Here is a 19,585-nt window from a genome sequence, read left to right as displayed (position 1 = left end):
AATTAATCAAAGTTCATTACCGCCATGCTGTTCACTCGTTATTTGAAAAAGAATAAGGGAATCCCCTTTATTTTTTTATTTTTTTAGAAGTTCTTTGTCGCCACTCTATTCAATCGTTACTTGACAAAGTAAATTTGAATTACATTCTATTCGTCGATAATTGAATAAAAATTAACTATCGCCAAATGGTTCACAAGGGTGAATTACATTCTATTCGATAATTGAATAAAAATTAACTATTGCCAAATGGTTCACAAGGTTGTTTGAAAGAAACATAATCGCCAATCATAATCTTCATTTTAACATCATTAAAAACTTCTATTTTCCTCCTAGAAAAAGATTGTTGCAAGACATGGATTTCACAAAATGAAGAACTTTTATTGCTTTATTCATAAATAGGATTACAAACCATCCAAAGGCATGTGATCATGCCATTTTCAAGGAGAGAAACATAGAAACGATCCCTCGACATCGCATGCTTACACTGGCATTGTCCTTTTGGCACTCAAAATCCTGGCAAGATCTTCCTTCTTTAGATGTGACTGGTGTATGAACATGTTATTATTTGCATCGAGCGCCCAATTACACGTAGGTAGACAATGGTTTATCAATGATTGATCGATTCATGATTGGTTCGGACAGCCAATTCCAAAGTCAAAGAGCTCGATGTCAGCTTTTCGATGAGCCCTAGAGGAGTAGCATACGGTTGTCCAGTAACCCAATATACCATGCTAGAATGAAGCACATTGAGGTGCACTCTCAAGGGGTTCATCTAAAAATATGTAAGTTTAATACATGAGCTCATCAAGAGGGGTATATTAATTCAAAAAAGTTACAAAATTACATTTATAGGAGGGGTTTTTTAAACCACCACCATCGGACGCCAGATGGAAGGGACGATGTGCTGGCACCTGCTTTTGTTTGCATAGTGCCCAAGGGGCCCTATGCAAAAAATATCGGGTTTGGGTGGCACATCATTATCATACCACTTCTATGCGGGTAAATCTTTAGGAGACAGTCCGTGGGGCTGCTACCCCTCCACTCATAATGTTTGAACACTGTGGTGTTGGACAGAAGCAAGTTTTGGGTTTGGGTTGTTTGTTCGTTATGTTGTCATTTGAAAATATCATGGACTACTTATGCAAAGAGTGTATTGAGGTCAAATTTGCCTTGTTTTGAGGTGTTCCACAGAGTAGTGAATATTTAATTTTTGCAATGAATCACTAGCTAATATGGAGCTATGAAAAATTGATTCTATGAAGACTCAGGAGGAATATGAAGGCAAATGAGAGTTCTATTGTCGTGTTGGATTTAGGTTTTTTTGTTTGATGGTGTAGTGTTCCACTAAGATATATTTCTAGCTTGAATAGATAAAGGGTGACAATCAAGCCAAAAAGATGAAATTTTTGGATGCTTGCTTGATGAAAAAGTTGTGCTCCGCTGGCTTCTTGTATTTAACAAGAAAAATATATGCTAGATTTTTGGCACTCGCTTCTTGCTTGGTTTCGGTCGCTTGGAGTGTGTTAATCCTCATGCAACTGGAAGAAAGCAAGCTACATAGTGCATGGGTAGCACACATCACTCAGAAAAGAAGAAAGAAATGGTGGATAGAATCAGCAAGCATAAGATCTTTTAGGAGGATGACAAAGTATTGCTGTTCAATTCAAAGCGTGGACCACACCTAGGTACGCTCAAAATACGTTGGATGGGTCCCTATCAGATAACATAACAATTAAGCTCAGTCACATTCATGTTGAAAACACTAAGTGGTGAAACACTACCCAAGCTTATAAATGGATTTAGACTTAGACCCTACAGAGAAAGAAATGATGAAGGGAAACAACCAACTGGTCAAGAGGACACAAAGGCAGACATAACAGACCAGTGCACATGATGATGTCTATCCCTATCTATATAGTGCAACCGGATGAAGACAAATGCACACCACTCCAACGGGCAACATCAATTGTTGCAGAGAAAATGTATGATGAATAGCAAAGGAATGTGAATGTGGAGCAACGAGCAATAAATAAAGCACACAAAATATGGCACATACACGTGGTGGAAATCATGAAATTCTTGGGCAGCTACCTTGATTTTGTGGAAATCATCATGGGAAGGAGAAAATGCCACAGAAATGTAGTCCTAATCAAGAAACCCTACCATGGCCAAACCCCACCCCAACTACCCTCACTCTCCTTGAATCATTTGCAACTTGCTCTCTTGCTTTCCCGCTCTCTTGCCATCTCTTGCTCTCTCGCCATCACTTGTCTTTCCCCCTTCTTGCAAACCTCAGCAACTAGCATCCACCATGACTAGCAATAGTAAGCAAGTGGAGTTTGATCCTTGCAATGCCATGTTGGACCCTATGGTGGTTTGTCAAGAGTGGCTGTAGAAGGTCGGACTTTATGGCTTTGCAACAAAGAACTAGATGAGCCTACAAGAAAACATCAAAGCTAAGGTGCAATTAGCAAATTTGTCATTGAGAAACATAATAAATATGGAAGGATGCAAGGCCGTACCGGTCATGCCAAAAAACATAGAAAAGCATTCCATCTTCTTGTTGAAGGCATCACCAATGCCGACTCTTATGATGTGGACATTGAGGAGGAGCTCTCAAAAGTCAGTTCAAGGAATACTCTATCTTGCCACATGTTCTGATCTAGACATGCAAAAGCAATTTAGATTTTACCTAGATATGATATGTCTACTCACCAAGAAAACCAACATAAGCAAAACCAACTACAGGCTGTTTGTTGGCAGTAGCAAAACATGGACAGAAGATGAATTGGGCACAGCAGCAGCAGCAACAATGAACATCTACTAGCAGAGAACAAATAGCACAGGGGTGAAAAGTGGATTGTCCCCTACTAGCAGAGAACAAATAGCACAGGGGGGAAATCCAAAAAGCACCATTTACATTAAGTGACAAGCTGGGCAGGATGATGTAGACAATTGACCTAGTCACTTTGAGCATTCTCACAACACTAGAAAATATAGCAAGTTGTGTCATGGACAATGTGGAGAATGAAGAAAGAATCGCCATGATAGATCAAGTGAAAGCACAAGTGCAACAGCTGTCCACTCAAGTCCAGAAACACAATCAACAAACTGCTTCTCAAAACTTGCTAAGGCAATAGTAGCAAGACATCATTACAAGATTGGAGGAGGAAGTAGCAACATTGCGAAGGAGAGGGGATGAGTTAGAAATGGTGGTCTTCGAGATTTGAACAACAAACAATGAACAATGACATCCAAAGCAAGAAGCAAGCTGCCAGCAGGCAGGCGGATCAGGCAGCTCAATCTACATCAAAAAAAGTAGCCCGCATTATGGACCATGCCACTTAGATGATCCACAATGAACAATTACATCCAAAGCAACAAGCTGCCACCAGGCGGATTAGACAGCTCAATCCACATCGAAAAAAGTAGCCCGCATTATGGACCATGCCACTTAGATGATTTACCTCAATCCCCTGTAATCATTCCCTATTTCAGAATGCAAGAATTTTTTTTTCCTTTATTTTTGCCTAGAGAGAAGAAAAATTCTAGAGAGAGATAATTCAATATTGAGATATTTTTGGATATAAAAATTCTTCTAATGTCTAAAATATAATTCCTTGAAACAAAAATTTAAAATAAATTCTCTAATGTGCATTAGGAATCAATTAAAAATATGTATTAAAGACAGCCTAGGGATCCAGATTTTCAGAAATTTATGGATTATGGTCCAATTAAGGTTCCTATGGGTGCCAATAGGATTAATCCAAGTGTTGGGATGAGATAAATCGAAAGAATAAAAGAAAATACCTAAAAATGAGTAAATGCTCACATAAGATGAAGAGTTGACTGAGTACAAGGTTTATTAGTTAAAAACTAAGAGATATTAGTAAAAAAATGAGATATTTAGAGGAAATGATGTATTTTTAACACCTCAGTAAGAAGAGAATGCCACATCAAGGAGGCACCTTTTTCTTCATGATTACTTGAGTTTTTTAATCCAAAAATGGGATATTTTTCTCTCTCCTCTCTCCTGCACCAAACTGGATAAAAAAAGGGAGCCAAATTGGTCTTTTGTATTCTCATCTTTGAGCTATACCATGCCAGTATTACATTAAAATAATCATATTTTCTATTATCCCTTAAATTTTCTCTTCTTTTGGGGAGCTTGGAGATTCCCTCTCTCTTCAACAACTCTTGGAGTTCTCTTATCCTCTTGCTAACCAATTGATTGGTTGGGGGCTTCACTACTAAGAAAGAGTCAAGCCAATCTTAGAGGTAAGAATGATTTTTATGGTTTTTTTCAATTTTTCTCAATGACTTTCTTCTTCTCAACCCCTCTCAAGCTTGAGAAGCTTTCTAAATGATTGTTTTAATTCAAATCAAGCTTTCCCTAAGAGTCTTAATGTTTAATTAAGAGAAAGTTAATCTTTATGCTTATTTGTAATGCTTTCTTTAAGCAAATCTCTCTCTCAAAAAGAATAGTCATCTCTATGACTCATTCTTTAACAAAAGAATGTTTCTCAAAGATAATCTCTTATTTCAAAACTAAACTCTAGGCTTGATGAGCTAGAGATTAAGAAAATGATATTTTCATGATTTTGTGCTATTAAAATAATGGTTAATTCTTTTAGATTATTTGTGAGTAGCTCAAAAATTTACTTTAACTCATTCTAAATGAGAAATGGATTATCCTAACAAATTGGAAAAAGAGGAATATTGAAATTAGCTTAATCTAGTGGGATAATCATAGTTATGATTAAAATTATGATTTAAATTCATAGTTTAAATTCATTGTTAGGATAATCTATTTCTCATTCTAAATGAGAAATGGATTATCCTAACAAATTGGGAAAAGAGGAATGTTGAAATTAGCTTAATCTAGTGGGATAATCATAATTATGGTTAAAATTATGATTTAAATTCATAGTTTAAATTTAAGCTTAAAAATAGAACTTCTATCATATTTTCATTACAAGCTTTTATTCTTTTAAGAAATTTAAAAATTACCAGTAATAGCAGCGAAGCTATGGTAAAAAAAGTTTTAAAAATACATATCTTATTTTTATGCATAATACTAAAAGAGGAACTGCTACCATATTGTAGGTTTAGAAATTGAAAGCAAAAAGAATGATTTTGACCATATTCATGAAAGAATACTTTTTGTATTTATGCATAATTATTTAATTATAAAAAAGAGAAATTTATAATAAATTTATTTTATGCACAAGAATTTTTAAATGATAAAGAGGAATTCCCATAACATTCGAAATTCAATCATTTAAATGTAAAAAGAGAAATTTTTGGCATATTAAAAATAATGGATATTTTTATTTAAATTAAAAAGATAAAATTTTGATAAATTTATTTTATGCATAAGAATTTTTAAATGATAAAAGAGGAATTCCCATGACATTCAGAATTCAATCATTTAAATGCAAAAAGAAAAATTTTTGGCATATTAAAAAATTTGATATTTGTATTTAATTAAAAAGAGAAATTTTCATGGTATTTTATGTAAAAAAGGGTTTAAATTAATTTTGATAACAAAAGAGGAATTTTCACCATAATTCCACCTAGAAAATTAGGGTATATTAATGTTGATACTTAAATTGGTGGAAATAATATTCTTAGATATTTTTATGTGGATAAATCACCAAATTGATATACACCCAAATCTTGGAAGAAGAGTATTTTTATAAAAACCCGATATTCTCATATAGAAATATTTCTTAATTCTAAGGAATGAAATTCATAAAGTTAGAATTTGCCTTACGATTAGAAGTTTAGTAGATTTTTATCTGAAGAAAATCCTTAGGAATCAAAGTTAGAAGTAAACCGAATATTTTTTGTTAGACCACGACTGTGAGAATGGCGGCCAATAAACTACTTTCCCATCTCTCGAATCTGAAACAAGCAAAAACCTCATGACCAATTCTAAATCTTGACATAAAGAATAGACTACCATTGAATTAGTATAGTTTTTTTTAACTGAAATCACTAAGAATCAAGTTGGAAGTTCAGTCAAATGATGGGTAGATTACCCTGATGAGAGATCAACGATTCTCAATAAGAAAATCTGGATCATGGAAAAGGGTTTTGTGGAATTAAACTTAAACCGAGAATACTACTTGCATAGAACCTCTATTTTTTAAAGGACTGTTTTACACCAGAATGCTAGAGGAAGCATTTGGTATGTGATTAACTAAGGAGAGACTCATTAGCTGGTGGGGAGTCGTCGAGGGATGTTGCTCGTCGGCAAAGCCTGCCAAGGTCTTGACCAGCCTCGGCATGGTTGAAATGGTGCACTTCCGGTACGATGGGCGACGACGGACGAAGCGATCCTTGAGTGAAGTGCTAGGACACCTAAGTAGGATCCATTAGGAGAAATGTGCACTCAATTTTGGGTTTTTTAGTTCTAGAGAGAGAGTGGCGCTCAACCAATGAGGAGGTAGCTTCCGTAAATAACATAGAAATTTGGTATTTTAAAGCAAGAATTCAAGTAAATAGAGCAAAATTATGCTCAAAATGCATCTTAAAATAACATTTACTCAAATTAAAATAATAATAAAGTAATGCTACCGAATCTTTGCACGTATGCTAAAAGATAGTGGTAGTTAATGATAGAGAATCCTTAAGTTTCCCCCCAAAACTAGCTTTGATCTTCTTCGTCTCCAACCTAGTCGTTCTTTCTTTTTCTAAGTCTTCTCCAAATTAAGCTCTCATGTTCTTCTTCCGTGTGTCTTTTGCTACACAAAATGGCATTTTGTAGAAAGCCTCGTACTAGCTTTTTAGCTATTACTGTATTCAATAGTTATAATACGGACGATGGGACATGGATACCATCTACAATTACAATCAGGAGCTCGGTACTTTTACAGAGAAGAAAGAGGAAGAGGAGAAATGCTAATGAATTTGTGGAGCCATTCAAGAAGGGACAAGTTAAAGAGTTTAAGGTATGTGAATCGAGCAAGCGTGTGACAGAGATACTAATACATGTTTTCTAGCATGTAGAATTGAGGGTGAAAAATTTTCCTCCTGACAAAAAAATGTTAGGTCTCTTACAAAATTAATGTTAATATTACAAATGTAAATATAAGTCTAATGATAGTGATGCCGATCAGAAGAGTCGCACGGGAGCGACCAATCAGACTTAATTCCCTCTCTATCATGTCTGCATCTTCTTCTTCTGCAACAATTTAAACTTCAGCAGAGGGTTGTGGCTGTGCTGGAGCAGTAGCCTCCGATTATGGTTGTGCCTCCGATTCTAGTTGTTTGTGAGGTTTTGCTTGAGGGGCATCATCACTGAAGTGTTCAAGTGTCGACCTACTCTGAGAATGGGTGTCCCTATTTTTTGTTTCATGAGAGGAGCACGAGAGCTCTCAGATGGCATTATACGAGGATGGAGGGGGGGAACTGTAAGAATATGCTGCATTCGAGGATCGCTTACAGAAACAGGAACTAGCATCTGGTCGTATCTGTACCGCAATCGATGAAGGGTATCAAAATCTGTTAGCATTATTGTCAGCCTGTGGGCATGAGCGGCGAGAAAGTAAGCATCTTCAAAAAACTCAATGATCCAGTCCTTAGTGATTTCTTGAAGACACAATAATGCAGATGATTTCCACCACATGCTGATACTCCATTGCTCACAAATTTCCCTCACAATCCTCTAGAAAGGGAGCCTGGATATCATAGGCTGCATGTGTCACTCAATGCGACGAAGCTCCTACAAAAATGCCCTATAGAGCTTGCCTCCTTGTTCTGCCTTGCGCATCGATACCAAGCGATATAAAGCAGGCACGATCCCGGAGTCCTTTGTTTTGCTTGGTACTGACCCCATGACTCACAGTGGGGTCGGTATCAAGCGATATAAAAGAGACAAGATCCCAGAGTCCTTTGTTTTTCTTGATACTAACCCCGTGACGACTCACAGTGGGGTCGGTACCAAGCGATATAAAGGAGACAGGATCTCAAAGTCCTTTGTTTTGCTTGGTATTGACCCTGTGACTCACAGTACCAAGCGATATAAAGGAGACAAGATCTCGGAGTCCTTTGTTTTGCTTGGTATTGACCCTGTGACTCACAGTACCAAGCGATATAAAGGAGAAAGGATCTCGGAGTCCTTTGTTTCTCTTGGTACTGACCCTGTGACTCATAGTGGGGTCGGTACCAAGCAATATAAAGGAGACAGGATCCCGGAGTCCTTTGTTTCGCTTGGTATTGACCCTGTGACACTCACAGTGGGGTCGGTACCAAGCGATATAAAGGAGATAGGATCTTGGAGTCCTTTGTTTCGCTTGGTACTGACCCTGTTAATTACTTTTTGAATGTAACAAAAAGGAGAGGTCCCTATTGAAAGTGGCTTACAGAGGCTATAATTAGATAGTTGTAAAACTATATGAAGGCCCCCTCTCTCATTAGACGTACCATAATTCTTCTAGTTAAACACATAGTCCCTCAAGAAGCTTTCCTTCTCTATCTCTCACCCCTAAATCCTAAACCCTCTTTCTCTCTCCCTCTCATCACTCCAACATGTCTACTTCTTGTAGCACTGTGATGAACATGAAAGAAGCCTTCACCAAGGTTTTGTCTAAGCTGTTGGTGCAAGTCAGAGAGAGAGAAGAGCCTGAACATGAAATATTTAAGCGCATGCAATAGGGTCTAGAAGTGCAAAAGCTATGGAATAAACTCAATGAAGATGGTCCATTTTTTAAGGTGGGGATGTATATCAATGGTTTGAAATTGAGTAATGCAATAGCGATTTAGCAAGCATTTAGATACATCACTGACAACGAAGAAACCATTCTTTGAGAGGAGCTTGGGAAATTAATGAAAGAGAAGAACACCTAGTTTAGTAGTGGTGCAAGTAGACCATATAATGTTTCTGATTATTTGAATAAAGGAGAATAATTAGGGCAACTAGAATATCTATATGTGTGGATTTGCTCTTTTTGGTTAGTTAGAGAACTCTCGTTTGTATGGACTTCTTCTTATGAATGGAATGTATTTTCCTTGGTGAACTTCATTGTGTACGTGAGTTTATTTGAGCAAGGATGCTATCTTTTGTTTTTTTCCTTCAATTTAAGTCCTCTCCTTAAAGTTATAAATTTTCTCTTTCTAGCTGGAGAACTCTCATTTGTATGGAGTTTTTCTTTCCTAAGAAAAAATTCATTATGTACATGATTTTTTTGATCAAGTATGGTATCATTTGTTTTTGTCCTTCAATATCTCTCCACTCCTTAAAGTTGTGAATTTGAATATACATATATAGAGAGAGGGAGATAGATAAATAGAGGAGCTTGGGAAGGTAGTGAAAGAGAAGGACACCTAGTTTAGTAGTGCTGGAAGTAGACCATACATTATTGTCCATTAATTGAATAAAGGAGAGTAATCGTGGCAAATGGAATATGTTAATTGTGTAGATTTTGTCTTTTTGGTTAGTTAGAGAACTCTCATGTGTATGGACTTTTCCTTAACTTAGGAATCTATTTTCCTTAGTAAACATTATTCACTGTGTACATGGGTTTATTTGAGCAAGTATGGTATTGTTTGTTTTTTTCCTTCAATATCTCTCCTCTCCTTAAAGTAATGAATTAGGGAATTTGCATGTAGAGAGGTCGAAAGAGATAGAACGAGATGTAGAGAGAAACCGAGAGATAGAGAGACTAACCACCATAAGGAAGAGGGAGAGAGTGAAAGATGGGGGGGGGGATAAGAAAGCAAGGGAGAGGGTGGGTAGTTACAAGAAAGAGGGAGAGAGATTGGTGGGATCTATCCTTTTTACCTCTCCCTCTCCCTCTCCCTCTCCCTCTCTCTCCCTCTCCCTCTCCCTCTCCCTCTCCCTCTCCCTCTCCCTCTCCCTCTCTCTCCCTCTCCCGCTCTCTCTATGCCAATAAATATAGAGAGGGAGAGAGGGAGGGCATACAGAGAGAGGGAGAGGGAATGAGAGAGAGGGAGAGGGATAGATAGAGGTGGAGGCAGAGAAATACAGAGAGAGTGTGTGTAGAGGGAGAGGGAGAGAGTGTGTGTAGAGGGAGAGGGAGAGAGAGTGTGTAGAGGGATAAAGAGAGAGAGGGAGAGAGGGAGGGATGGCATGGAGAAAGAGAGGGAGAGGGCTAGATAGGGGAGAGAGCATACGGTGGCAAATGAGAGAGAGGGAGAGGGATAGACAGAGGTGGAGAGAGCATGAGGGTGCATGTTGAAGGATGAAGAGAAAGAGAGGGAGAGAGACAAAGTGTGTAGAGGGACAAAGAGAGAGAGGGAAGGAGAGGAATAGATAGAGGTGGAAAGAGCATGAGGGGTTTGCTAAAGGAGGATGAGAAAGAGAGGGAGAGAGAGTGTGTGTAGAGGGACAAAGAGAGAGAGGGCATGGAGAGAGAGAGAGGGGGAGAGGGAGGGAGGGCATGGAGAGAGAGGGAGAGGGAGAGGGATAGATAGGGGTGAGAGCATACATTGGCAATGAGAGAGAGAGAGAGAGAGAGAGAGAGAGAGAGACGAAGAGGGATAGATAGAGGTGGAGAGAGCATGAGGGTGTGTGTTGAAGGTGGAAGAGAATGATAGGGAGAGAGATCGAGTGTGTAGAGGGAGAGCGTGTTGGTTATAGTGGGTTGGAGGGGGAGAGAGAGCATGAAGGTGCGTGTTAAAGGAGGAAGATAAAGAGAGGGAGAGAGATAGAGATAGAGTGTGTAGAGGGAGAAAGAGAGAGAGGGAGGGAGGGAGGGAGAGCATGGAGAGAGAGAGAGAGAGGGGGGGGGCAAGAGCATATGGTGGCAATGAGAGAGAGAGGGAGAGGGAGGGAGGGAGGGAGAGCATGGAGAGAGAGAGAGAGAGAGAGAGAGGGGGGGGGCAAGAGCATATGGTGGCAATGAGAGAGAGAGGAAGAGGGAGACATAGGTGGAGAGAGCATGAGGGTGTGTGTTGAAGGAGGAAGAGAAAGAAAGGGAGAGAGATAGAGTGTGTAGAGGGAGAGCGTGTTAGTTATAGGGTTGGAGGGGGAGAGAGAGCATGAGGGTGCATGTTGAAGGAGGGAGAGAAAGATAGGAAGAGAGATAGAGGGTGTACATGGAGAGTGTGTTGGTTGTGGTGGGTTGAAGGGGGAGAGAGAGCATGAGGAGGGGGGGGAGGGCCTGGGCTGGGCTGGGCTAGGGAGGTGGGGGATGAAGGTGGGCTGGGCTAGGCAGTGTTGGGAGTAGGAGGAGGGGAGAAGAAAGAGAAGACATGGGTATAGAGAGAGAGTGGTTGTAAAAAGAAACCCACTCGAAGAAACCCGCTCTGTGCCCATACCCCTATCATGGTGCATATATATACATATATATATATATATATATATATATATATATATATAGAGAGAGAGAGAGAGAGAGATCATAACACATAATAGAGATGAGTTACATCACATAAGAATGATTTTATTATGATAATTCCTTTACCAGTTGCAATGCTTTTATAGGCACCAAGGCCTTATCTTTTGACCCTAAATAAGAGGGTGTTCACACCTATTGTGTTTAGACCACTAAGGACACTTGACTAGACCCCAAATTGACTTCAAAATTATCAAGCCTCCATGCAAGAAGATCTGGCTCTATGAATCTAGCGTCATGCAAAAAACGTAAGAGAGAAGAAGAAGAACTCTAAAATAGCTAAAATAAACCTAGCTTGGCATACCATGCTTAACCACTCAACCATTATATATACTGGTGACCCCGGGCATCCAGTGTGTGCACCTTACTAGCCACACACCATACTCACATGCCCCCTATGTCTCTGCTGGTACCTCCATGCTACACATTACTAAGTCTTTGGCCTATAACCATCACCCCCACGAATGTTACCCATTCACACTTATTAATATGAGCAATGATGTGCAATAGGATGCCACCATTGGTTTTCCCACGTAAAGCCTACATGTCCCACACATTATTAGTATGTAAATCTCGCATATCAGTGTGTACGCATCCCAAGTGTTGCCATGTGTAAGGGTCGTAACATTATTTCCCCCTTCTAGGAATCGTCATCCTCAATGAGATAAACAGAGCTTAGAAAACTAAACCTTCATTTCCCAAGTTGCATCTATCAAGGGATGTACTTTCTATTTTACAAGAAACTCCCAAAGAATAGAATTTTGTAATCGTCTTTCTTTTTGTTCCAGGATATGTCCTAGTCCATGATGATCTTCTTAAAATCAAGCTCCTCCAAAGCAATCGTACCATCAACTAAATTATCATCATCATGAAGATAATCCTTCAATCGACTCACATGAAATATTGGATGGACACGATAGTCTTGTGGTAAGTCTAAATTATAAGCCACATCTTTGACTTATTTCAAAAGCATCCATGGCCCACAATATCTAGGTGATAACTTAGTAGATTTACCTGCACGAAGCGTTTCAGTCCTCTGAGGAACAAGTAGAAACACTTTCTCCCCCTCTTTAAAACAATGAGCTATCTACTTAGGATTAGCATACTTAAGCACTGGATCCATAGCCCGATTAATATAATCACGAGCTCTAGCTAAATTTAACTACATCTACGATATCCAATTCAGCTGCATTGGGTGTCTTTTGAGGTAATCCAATTTACCTCACATCAATGGGTGATACCCATATTTCAATTTCAAATGGAAAAAAGTTTATAGAGGAATTCATGTGCAAATTATATGCAAGCTCTTAACATATCCTCCAAGACTTGGTTGACTCTATTGGTTGACCATGAGTCTATGGATGATCACCCTACTACTCATGCAAAGTTGCATGCCAAGTTTGCTAAAAACATGTTGCCAAAAATTACCTGTAAACCGTGGATCTCTATCTGACACAATGGATTCTATCAAGCCATGTAGCCTAAGCACACTGGCAATAGATAATTCCACTTCTTGCATAGCCTCAACTTCATAGTAGGAAAAAAGTGTGCCATCTTAGATATTCTATCCACAATGACAAAGATAGCATTATAACCTTTCCTAGTTCTAGGTAAACCCATAATGAAATCCGTGGAAATAATCTGCCATTTCCTCTTTAGAATAGGAAAATGGATGTAACAATCCCGTTGACTTCACATGCTCAAATTTAGTAACCTGACACTGTAAAAACAATGTGTCACATAATGTGCGCTTTTGCCGCACAGGTCGTAGCTGGGGACTTGCCAGACACCGTATGCGAGCCACGAATGGCTACAAGCATACAACCAGGGAAGGAAGCTCAAACAGAATGCCAAAGGGTGTGTCACTCACCGCTTAACTGCTGCCTTGAAGGATTCCCGCGTCGCAGCCGTGAAGGAGGAGTCGCCGTCGCCGCTCTACCGCCTCTCCGCCGTCTCGCCGTGCCGCTACACAGTGCGCTCGATCGCTCTCTCACTCTCTCTCTCTCTCTCTCTCTCTCTCTCACACGCAGGAGAAGGAAAACAAGGAGATAAGGCAAGAGCACTCTTCTATTCACAACACATGAGAATGATGATTTTAGGGTTACATTTGACTCATATAGGTGACTTGGCCGTTCACACTTGGGCGCCCATACATGGCCGGCCGACCCTAACCCTTATCCTACTGATATCCAAGGTGCGCCTCTCATCGGCGATCACCCAATCCCTTCATCCTTAACATATGGTGCCGACAAGCCCGGCCCATGACTCAGAATATTTAAATTAATGACGTAAAATATAGTATGTCGCAATGTCCGCCATGGGTTAACATGCCCCCCTTCCTGATGTAGATTCCGTCCTCGGAAGCTATGGTATGGTAAGCTCAAGAGGGTTGTTGTGGTAGACCGTCTGCAAAACAGGGAAGTAGAGTGAAGGTATGCTAGAATTCAAAAGATATAAAGTGTATAAATTCAAGCATGTGAGACCACAATGGATGTTGCTATGAGAACTTAGTTTAAAAGTCACATGAGTGAGCTAGTGTAGCAAATTAATAGGAGTTTAAAATTATTGAAAGGAATTCAAGAGTTAGCAAGGTGTCAAAGGTTAATCAAGGTTTATAACTGGCCTAAGTCAAGGAAAATAACCAAGCTTAATAAATAAATAGATGACCATACTGTGTCTACTCTAAGAACAAGTAGTTACCACGAGCCTAGGGACACAAGAAACATCAGAGTTACAGGAGCCTTTTGCCTTTTTTTTTTTTTTTTCACATGACAATTTTTATACACAATGGCGACCTTCCTAAGGCAAAACTAACATCGATCCTGGTACCATGTTTAACACAAGGCATTATCCAGGAATCTATTCGCTCACTTTAGGCAAGGCTACCCCCTACCAACCAAGGCATCGGTCTGGAGTAGAATACTCCTCGCCTACCAAGTATCAATAAGGCGATAGGCCAACATTAAAGCACATCATAGACTTGTATTGCCATTTATTGTAGGCTTTTTTTTAAAAAAAAGTTTGTTTTGATCTTCGCTCCTGAACTAAAATGTGTTCTTACATCTTTTCGACAAGGGGTAAAATCTATGTCCTAGAGGTCAACACACACACAGCCAGGTGTTCAAACATTAAGATGGTTTGAGCCTAGACCTAAGACAATCGTATTCCAAGGTTAACTAAAGACGTCATGCTGCCTAGGAATATTTCCAATAAAGTTAAGCTCATTAATGATTTACACTAGCATGCAAGCAACTTCAAAAACTAAGTAGTACATTGATAATTTCCATGTGGTCATGCATTATAGTTTATGCAATTGATTGAACAGTAAAAACGAAAGAGAGTGGGTATGGAAGAATTACACCTGTAATTGGAGATCTCCTTGATTTGACGAGACAGCTTGCAATTTGATGTAGATATATTTTGATGAACGTTGCGGCAGTCTCTGGACTTGGAAGCGAACCCACCTCAAACTTTTTAACCTGTACAATCAACTAACAAGCACTATACCTCGAGAGGCACATGAGTGTGAAAATTCAAGACTCGTTTAAAGAATCTAAACTAGAAAAAACTTGAAAACACTAACCTACCTACCAGTCACCACACTACTACTGAGGATACGGTAAGAGGATGTTGTAGAGTCCTGGCTCTAGCCCTAAGGCTAAGCCTCTATCCGCATCATCCAAATAAATAAAATCAACCTCAGTAGTGCCATGAGTTTCATCCGTCCATTCATCATTGTCAGATATTTCCTTTTCATTTTCCCATCCACATAGACTCATCAAGAATGTAACGATGCGAGGATAGTCATCTTGTGGAAAAGGAAAGCATTGGGCTATCGGGGATATGTCCTCTACGGAGTAGGGGTCAGTCATGGTTAATAGGCGAATTAGCCATTCTAATTCCTCAACATTTTCCTCTCTGGCTAATACATCTATATGATCCCATTCAGTTTCAATTACAGGATAGCACATGTGAAATATCTGAGAAAGGTACAGATGATACCTCTCATCAAAGGCGGGAGTGGATGAAGTGTATGATGATCGTGCATCTGCCATATCTGCAAACACAGATATAGCATCAGTAGGTTTGTGAGACAGGTCAATCTAGTTCTTGATTGTATACGGATATTTATCCTCTTTTTGTGCTCTTGCTCTTTTTACTTTTTTTTTGTTTTTCTTTTCTTTGTTTTGTTTTTTTTTTTGTTTTTTATAATGTATGAAGCTATATATATACATCCCCTTGAATTTGGCAATTACATGGTCAGGGGAGAAGGTTAAGGAGGAAGCATTAGAATGTCGAGCATGAGTACATGCTCCCCCTTTCCTTGGGTAGATCATATTATTTGCAATGATGTTGCAGCCTCTTGGAACCAATTTGTCCAGCGGGTCATAGGTTGTGATGTGGGCAGATAGCTTTTTATGACCCTTGTGGCCACATCCAATTGTAGAGATGGTAGTGTACGCTCCCATTGACGAATGGAGGAAATGGTTTCCGACGATACTATTACAAGGGGAGACGTAGACTCATCAGTTTTTTGTTGGGTGTTGACAAGAGTAGGTGTAGAGCATGTAGAAACTTCTATATCAGCGTGTGCCTGGCATGAGGAGCTAGAAGCTTCATGTGGCTCCCCCCTTCCTGAGCTAGGTGGTAATGATCGATATCGTTTGGGAATCCAAACTAACTCTGGAAGAAGTGGTGTGGAGCACTCTGTTACCTTTCCCTTACCACGATCTTGAATTATCGTTGGGGTGGCAACAATTGGTTTGCAAGGTTTTATAGGTGATGTAGAGGGATTCAGCTTATGTTTAGGGACCCAAATCTGGTCATTTCCCTCATAGTACCCTTGGGCTACTAATAATTTTTTAGGGATCCATCGCGATGTTACATTGCCCTTTCTCGGGTGGGTAGCTGGTTTCCTTTTACGAGGCTTCTTGGTGGCTGAACGAGATTGAGCAGGGGAAGTAGCTGTTAACGAAGCTTTGGGGACCCATTTGTATGTACTCTTTGGCATAGTAAGCGAAGCTTTATGGACCGCCTTGCCTGTTTCCACTCTTGGCGTTGAAGCGTTAGAGGGGTGGCCTACAATCGAAGATGGTTTTGCCACTGGACTTTGTGATTTTTCATTATCTAATATTTGAGTGGATGACTTAGGTGCGGGATTTTGAGCGGTCAGACCTAGTGTTGGTTCTTGCGTTGTGACTTGTCTGGTTGCCCAATCGATATTGCACTTGGTGACCATCATCCATTTGCGCCCTAAGATTACAGTCCCTTCCATGGTGCCAGCAGGCATAACCAAAAAGCTTTGAATTATGGTTCCCTTGTCATAAGCAACCGGAGTGTGCAGAATTCCTGAGACAGGGGTTTTCTTCTTGTTGATTCCTTGGACTTGGATAGAACTCTTGGTTAAAGGTGGTTTTCCCAGTTGACACCACACGCCATATGATAGCAAATTGTGTTGAGCTCCTGTATCCAATAATGCATTATACAGCACCTCCCCGTAAGGACTCTGTAACTCAATTGGGTATCTTAGAGGTGGGTCAGATTCCAGTGCATCCTCCTCTGCTTCCTCGAAAAATACTTGCGTAATTCCCAAGTTGGCTTCTCGTTGTCTCCTAGCACGCTGTTGACGTTCTTTGGCTTCGACTCTTGCTTGTATCTTTTTAAGCTCAGCATGTTCTTTAGCTGCCTTCTTTTGATGGATTGCGTGTAACTCCTCCTGGCTCAGGGGGTCATAGTATCTTTTGAATTTACTCCCATTAAGGAATCCAATGGTTTCAACTCCGTCGAGAGTCTCCACTCTGATGGTACCTTGCGGTGTAATTTCACATACTCTATACGGTCCCTTACCAGCATATTTGAGCTTCTTCTTTTCGTTTCGCACTCCATACATCAGGACTTTATCCCCAACCTTGATGTCCTTGTCCTTTAAATGGCGATCAAACCATTTTTTCCTTCTATCCTTCTCCACAAGGGCATTGTATACAGCCAATTGTCTTTCTTCGTTTAGCCGCTCAAGGATATACAGACGCTCTGCTAAAGGATTACCATCCCATCCCTCTTGAGTAGCAACACGAAGACTAGGAATGACAAATTCCCACGGCATGACTGCTTCTTGGCCATATACCATTTTGAATGGTGTGCAATTAATAGCCCCTTTGTACGCAGTACGATAGGCCCATAAAGCTGTCGTAAGCTTTAGATCCCAATCCGTGCGATGAGCTTCAACTGTCTTTGTCAAAATAGAGATTAAAGTCTTGTTGGTACTCTCGGCTTGGCCATTCGCTTGCGGATAATAAGGAGTAGATTTATGATGGGATATCATGAAATTTGTTGTGAGCTCCTTAATCACTTCATTTATAAAATGCGTACCATTGTCGCTCACAAGTTCAAAAGGACAACCGAATCGTGTGATTATATTTTCAAAGAGGAACTTGGCTGTTGTCCTCGCATCTGCCTTACGTGTTGCTTTCGCTTCAGCCCATTTGGTCATATAGTCAGTGGCCACAATAATATAGCGAGATTGTGTGTTTCGGGCCGCTGGACTAATTGGACCTACAAAGTCTAAACCCCACTTTTCAAATGGTTGGTTTACTTTGATCGGATGTAGGGGCATCTGATCTTTCCTCTGGGGTTTCTTATACCGTTGGCATTCATCGCAACCCTTCACAAAGAGTGATGCATCTTGGAACATAGTGGGCCACCAATACCCTGATTGTAAGATCTTTCGCGCAGTTAAGTCTCCTGAGAAGTGACCACCGGCTACGCCCATATGTGCCTCTTGCAAAATGTATAGATATTCATCCTCTCGGGCACAACGCCTAAGAACGTCATCCTTTCCTCTTTTATAAAGAGTCCCTGCTATCAGGCAATAGGGTTCGCATTCTTTGATTAGCTTTCGAGCTAGATCTTTACGAAGCTCCTTGGGTGGAAAGCCATTAACCAAAAAGTTAACAATCTTCTCACTCCATTCAGGCATTGTCTCCACCATAAACAAGGAAGTGTCCGGTAAGTCATCATCAACCCCCGTAGGAGCTTCACCATTAGGTATGCGAGACAAATGATCAGCCATAACATGTTTCTTGCCAGGTCTCACAACAACCGTGAAATCAAACTCAAGAAGAATCAATAGCCATCGTGTGATTCTTCCTGTGGAGCATGGTTTGTTTACCAGATACAACAATGCTTGATGATCCACATAGAAAACAAACTTGGTGGCAAGGAGGTAATAACGAAATTTCCTTACTGCATATATCATTGCCAACCCTTCTCGCTCCGTAGTGGTGTAGTTCATCTCAGCATCGTTCAACTGGCGACTGGCAAAGCTAATGGGGTAGTCTAGCTTGTGTTCTCCAGGTTGAGTTAACACACACCCAATAGCAAAGTTTGATGCATCAATATGCACATGGAAGAGTAAATCCCAGTTAGGCATTCTCAAGATTGGAGCACTCGCCAAGGCCTTCTTTAATAGCTCATAGGCACGGTCACATTCTTCGGTCCAAATAAACTCGATGAGAAGCTTATACAATGGTCGAGCTATCTCGGCGAAGAAGAGAATAAACCTTCGATAATAACCAACGTGGCCCATAAAGCGTTGGACTCCCTTGTAGTTGGTGGGTGGGGGTAATTCCAGAATGACCTTGATTTTACTCTCGTCAGTGGAAATCCCATTTTTGGACACTATATGCCCTAAGATAACTCCGTGTTTAACCCAGAATTGGCATTTGAAAGGATTCAAGGAGATGCGATATAATCTACACCTTTCAAATATTTTTCGTAAACACATCAAGTGCTCGTCCCAAGAGGAATGAACACAAAGATCATCTAAGAAAGCTTCACAGAAGTCCCTTAGATATTCCTTAAAGGTCGTGTTTATCAATCGTTGGAATGTTGCAGGTGCATTGGTCAAGCCAAAAGCCATGACGCGAAAGGCAAACACTCCAAACTCCGTGATAAATGCTGTTTTAGCTTGGTCCTCGACTGCAATTGTGATCTGATTGTAACCCGAGTACCCATCTAAAAAGCTATATGCCTCCTTGCCGGCCACTCTTTCAAGCACATGTTCAGAATACGGCAAGGGGTAATGATCCCTTCTGGTGGCTGGATTAACCTTTTTGAGATCAACGCACACTCTGAGTTTCCCATTCTTCTTTGGTACGATGACTATCGGAGAAACCCATTCTGAGTGTTCAATAGGATATATGAATCCACATTTTACCAGCTTT

The sequence above is a fragment of the Cibotium barometz genome, chromosome 44 (genome assembly GCF_041138505.1).
Source record: "Cibotium barometz isolate CiBa-2024 chromosome 44, ASM4113850v1, whole genome shotgun sequence".
Classification (NCBI taxonomy): Eukaryota; Viridiplantae; Streptophyta; class Polypodiopsida; order Cyatheales; family Cibotiaceae; genus Cibotium; species Cibotium barometz.
Note: the sequence above shows the minus strand (reverse complement) of the source record.